Source organism: Humulus lupulus, chromosome 4 (assembly GCF_963169125.1).
Source record: "Humulus lupulus chromosome 4, drHumLupu1.1, whole genome shotgun sequence".
Lineage (NCBI taxonomy): Eukaryota > Viridiplantae > Streptophyta > Magnoliopsida > Rosales > Cannabaceae > Humulus > Humulus lupulus.
This window is the reverse complement of record NC_084796.1, coordinates 41,418-47,346: the sequence shown is the minus strand read 5'-3', so window position 1 is coordinate 47,346 and position 5,929 is coordinate 41,418.

Sequence of the window (5,929 nt, the reverse complement as noted above, 5' to 3'; positions counted from 1 at the left end):
CCTAGGCAGCAGCCTAGGAGATTTGGCCTGAAAGGTCAATTTTTTTGTTTGGTTGAATTAGGTCCCCAATTCATGGTCAATAATAGCCCTATATAATATTATTGAGATTGGAAATGGTTCAAAAAAATTAGAGCTTGTTAGAGAGAGATATGAGTGAATTACGAAATCGCTTCGGAGCCCTAGGCAGCTACCTAAGAGATTTGGCCTGAAAGGTCAATTTTTTTGTTTGGTTGAATTAGGACCCCAATTCATGGTCAAAAATAGCCCTATATAATATTATTGAGATGGGCAAAGGTTCAAAAAAATTAGATCTTGTTAGAGAGAAAGATGAGTGAATTACGAGATCGCTTCAGAGCCCTACGCAGCTGCCTAGGAGATTTGGCCTGAACGGTCAATTTTTTTGTTTGGTTGAATTAGGACCGCAATTCATGGTCAATAATCGCCCTATATAATATTATTGAGATGGGAAAAGGTTCAAAAAAATTAGAGCTTGTTAGAGAGAAATATGAGTGAATTACGAGAACGCCTCGGAGCCCTAGGCAGCTGCCTAGGAGATTCGGCCTGAAGGGTCAATTTTTTTGTTTGGTTGAATTAGGACCCCAATTCATGGTCAATAATAGCCCTATATAATATTATTGAGATGGGAAAAGGTTCAAAAAAATTAGAGCTTGTTAGAGAGAAATATGAGTGAATTACGAGATCGCTTCGGAGCCCTAGGTAGCTGCCTAGGAGATTCTTCCTGAATGTTCAATTTTTTTGTTTGGTTGAATTAGGACCCCAATTCATGGTCAATAATCGCCCTATATAATATTATTGAGATGGGAAAAGGTTCAAAAAAATTAGAGCTTGTTAGAGAGAGATATGAGTGAATTACGAAATCGCTTCGGAGCCCTAGGCAGCTGCCTAGGAGATTTGGCCTGAAAGGTCAATTTTTTTGTTTGGTTGAATTAGGACCCCAATTCATGGTCAAAAATAGCCCTATATAATATTATTGAGATGGGCAAAGGTTCAAAAAAATTAGATCTTGTTAGAGAGAAAAATGAGTGAATTACGAGATCGCTTCGGAGCCCTAGGCAGCTGCCTAGGAGATTTGGCCTGAATGTTCAATTTTTTTGTTTGGTTGAATTAGGACCCCAATTCATGGTCAATAATAGCCCTATATAATATTATTGAGATGGGAAAAGGTTCAAAAAAATTAGAGCTTGTTAGAGAGAAATATGAGTGAATTACGAGATCGCTTCGGAGCCCTAGGTAGCTGCCTAGGAGATTCTTCCTGAATGTTCAATTTTTTTGTTTGGTTGAATTAGGACCCCAATTCATGGTCAATAATCGCCCTATATAATATTATTGAGATGGGAAAAGGTTCAAAAAAATTAGAGCTTGTTAGAGAGAGATATGAGTGAATTACGAAATCGCTTCGGAGCCCTAGGCAGCTGCCTAGGAGATTTGGCCTGAAAGGTCAATTTTTTTGTTTGGTTGAATTAGGACCCCAATTCATGGTCAAAAATAGCCCTATATAATATTATTGAGATGGGCAAAGGTTCAAAAAAATTAGATCTTGTTAGAGAGAAAAATGAGTGAATTACGAGATCGCTTCGGAGCCCTAGGCAGCTGCCTAGGAGATTTGGCCTGAACGGTCAATTTTTTTGTTTGGTTGAATTAGGACCCCAATTCATGGTAAATAATCGCCCTATATAATATTATTGAGATTGGAAAAGGTTCAAAAAAATTAGAGCTTGTTAGAGTGAAATATGAGTGAATTACGAGCTCGCTTCGTAGACCTAGGCAGCTGCCTAGGAGATTTGGCCTGAACTGTCAATTTTTTTGTTTGGTTGAATTAGGACCCCAATTCATGGACAATAATAGCCCTATATAATATTATTGATATGGGAAAAGGTTCAAAAAAATTAGAGCTTGTTAGAGGGAAATATGAGGGAATTACGAAATCGCTTCGGAGCCCTAGGCAGCTGCCTAGGAGATTTGGCCTGAAAGGTCAATTTTTCTGTTTGATTGGATTAGGACCCCAATTCTTGGTCAATAATCGCCCTATATAATATTATTGATATGGGAAAAGGTTCAAGAAAATTAGAGCTTGTTAGAGGGAAATATGAGGGAATTACGAAATCGCTTCTGAGCCCTAGGCAGCAGCCTAGGAGATTTGGCCTGAAAGGTCAATTTTTTTGTTTGGTTGAATTAGGTCCCCAATTCATGGTCAATAATAGCCCTATATAATATTATTGAGATTGGAAATGGTTCAAAAAAATTAGAGCTTGTTAGAGAGAGAAATGAGTGAATTACGAAATCGCTTCGGAGCCCTAGGCAGCTGCCTAAGAGATTTGGCCTGAAAGGTCAATTTTTTTGTTTGGTTGAATTAGGACCCCAATTCATGGTCAAAAATAGCCCTATATAATATTATTGAGATGGGCAAAGGTTCAAAAAAATTAGATCTTGTTAGAGAGAAAAATGAGTGAATTACGAGATCGCTTCGGAGCCCTACGCAGCTGCCTAGGAGATTTGGCCTGAACGGTCAATTTTTTTGTTTGGTTGAATTAGGACCGCAATTCATGGTCAATAATCGCCCTATATAATATTATTGAGATGGGAAAAGGTTCAAAAAAATTAGAGCTTGTTAGAGAGAAATATGAGTGAATTACGAGAACGCTTCGGAGCCCTAGGCAGCTGCCTAGGAGATTCGGCCTGAAGGGTCAATTTTTTTGTTTGGTTGAATTAGGACCCCAATTCATGGTCAATAATAGCCCTATATAATATTATTAAGATGGGAAAAGGTTCAAAAAAATTAGAGCTTGTTAGAGAGAAATATGAGTGAATTACGAGATCGCTTCGGAGCCCTAGGTAGCTGCCTAGGAGATTCTTCCTGAATGTTCAATTTTTTTGTTTGGTTGAATTAGGACCCCAATTCATGGTCAATAATCGCCCTATATAATATTATTGAGATGGGAAAAGGTTCAAAAAAATTAGAGCTTGTTAGAGAGAAATACGAGTGAATTACGAAATCTCTTCGGAGCCCTAGGCAGCTGCCTAGGAGATTTGGCCTGAAAGGTCAATTTTTTTGTTTGGTTGAATTAGGACCCCAATTCATGGTCAATAATCGCCCTATATAATATTATTGAGATGGGAAAAGGTTCAAAAAAATTAGAGCTTGTTAGAGAGAGATATGAGTGAATTACGAAATCGCTTCGGAGCCCTAGGCAGCTGCCTTGGAGATTTGGCCTGAAAGGTCAATTTTTTTGTTTGGTTGAATTAGGACCCCAATTCATGTTCAAAAGTAGCCCTATATAATAATATTGAGATGGGCAAAGGTTCAAAAAAATTAGATCTTGTTAGAGAGAAAAATGAGTGAATTACGAGATCGCTTCGGAGCCCTAGGCAGCTGCCTAGGAGATTTGGCCTGAACGGTCAATTTTTTTGTTTGGTTGAATTAGGACCCCAATTCATGGTCAATAATCGCCCTATATAATATTATTGAGATTGGAAAAGGTTCAAAAAAATTAGAGCTTGTTAGAGAGAAATATGATTGAATTACGAGCTCGGTTCGTAGACCTAGGCAGCTGCCTAGGAGATTTGGCCTGAACTGTCAATTTTTTTGTTTGGTTGAATTAGGTCCCCAATTCATGGAAAATAATAGCCCTATATAATATTATAGATATGGGAAAGGTTCAAAAAAATTAGAGCTTGTTAGAGGGAAATATGAGGGAATTACGAAATCGCTTCGAAGCCCTAGGCAGTTGCCTAGGATATTTGGCCTGAAAGGTCAATTTTTCTGTTTGGTTGAATTAGGACCCCAATTCATGGTCAATAATCGCCCTATATAATATTATTGATATGGGAAAAGGTTCAAGAAAATTAGAGCTTGTTAGAAGGAAATATGAGGGAATTACGAAATCGCTTCTGAGCCCTAGGCAGCAGCCTAGGGGATTTGGCCTGAAAGGTCAATTTTTTTGTTTGGTTGAATTAGGTCCCCAATTCATGGTCAATAATAGCCCTATATAATATTATTGAGATTGGAAAGGGTTCAAAAAAATTAGAGCTTGTCAGAGAGAAATATGAGTGAATTACGAGAACGCTTCGGAGCCCTAGGCAGCTGCCTAGGAGATTTGGCCTGAAAGGTCAATTTTTTTGTTTGGTTGAATTAGGACCCCGATTCATGGTCAATAATCGCCCTATATAATATTATTGAGATGGGAAAAGGTTCAAAAAAATTAGAGCTTGTTAGATAGAAATATGAGTGAATTACGAAATCGCTTCGGAGCCCTAGGCAGCTGCCTAGGAGATTTGGCCTTAAAGGGCAATTTTTTTGTTTGGTTGAATTACGACCCCAATTCATGGTCAATAATCGCCCTATATAATATTAATGAGATGGGAAAAGGTTCAAAAAAATTTGAGCTTGTTAGAGAGAGATATGAGTGAATTACGAAATCGCTTCGGAGCCCTAGGCTGCTGCCTAGGAGATTTGGCCTGAAAGGTCAATTTTTTTGTTTGGTTGAATTAGGACCCCAATTCATGGTCAAAAATAGCCCTATATAATATTATTGAGATGGGCAAAGGTTCAAAAAAATTAGATCTTGTTAGAGAGAAAAATGAGTGAATTACGAGATCGCTTCGGAGCCCTACGCAGCTGCCTAGGAGATTTGGCCTGAACGGTCAATTTTTTTGTTTGGTTGAATTAGGACCCCAATTCATGGTAAATAATCGCCCTATATAATATTATTGAGATTGGAAAAGGTTCAAAAAAATTAGAGCTAGTTAGAGAGAAATATGAGTGAATTACTAGATCGCTTCGTAGACCTAGGCAGATGCCTAGGAGATTTGGCCTGAACTGTCAATTTTTTTGTTTGGTTGAATTAGGACCCCAATTCATGGACAATAATACCCTATATAATATTATTGATATGGGAAAAGGTTCAAAAAAATTAGAGCTTGTTAGAGGGAAATATGAGGGAATTACGAAATCGCTTCGGAGCCCTAGGCAGCTGCCTAGGAGATTTGCCCTGAAAGGTCAATTTTTCTGTTTGGTTGAATTAGGAACCCAATTCATGGTCAATAATCGCCCTATATAATATTATTGATATGGGAAAAGGTTCAAAAAAATTAGAGCTTGTTGGAGGGAAATACGAAATCGCTTCGGTGCCCTAGGCAGCTGCCTAGGAGATTTGGCCTGAATGGTCAATTTTTTTGTTTGGTTGAATTAGGTCCCCAATTCATGGTCAATAATAGCCCTATATAATGTCATTGAGATTGGAAATAGTTCAAAAAAATTAGAGCTTGTTAGAGAGAAATATGTGTGAATTACGAGAACGCTTCGGAGCCCTAGGCAGCGGCCTAGGAGATTTGGCCTGAAAGGTCAATTTTTTTGTTTGGTTGAATTAGGACCCCAATTCATGGTCAATAATCGCCCTATATAATATTATTGAGATGGGAAAAGGTTCAAAAAAATTAGAGCTTGTTAGATAGAAATATGAGTGAATTACGAAATCGCTTCGGAGTCCTAGGCAGCTGCCTAGGAGATTCAGCCTGAATGGTCAATTCTTTTGTTTGGTTGAATTAGGACCCCAATTCATGGTCAATAGTAGACCTATATAATATTATTGAGATGGGCAAAGGTTCAAAAAAATTAGAGCTTGTTAGAGAGAAATATGAGTGAATTACGAGAACGCTTCGGAGCCCTAGGCAGCTGCCTCGGAGATTCGGCCTGAATGGTCAATATTTTGTTTGGTTGAAATAGGACCCCAATTCATGGTCAATAATAGCCCTATATAATATTATTGAGATGGGAAAATGTTCAAAAAAATTAGTGCTTGTTATGGAGAAATATGAGTGAATTACGAGATCGCTTCGGAGCCCTAGGCAGCTGCCTAGGAGATTCTGCCTGAATGGTCAATTTTTTTGTTTGGTTGAATTAGGACCCCAA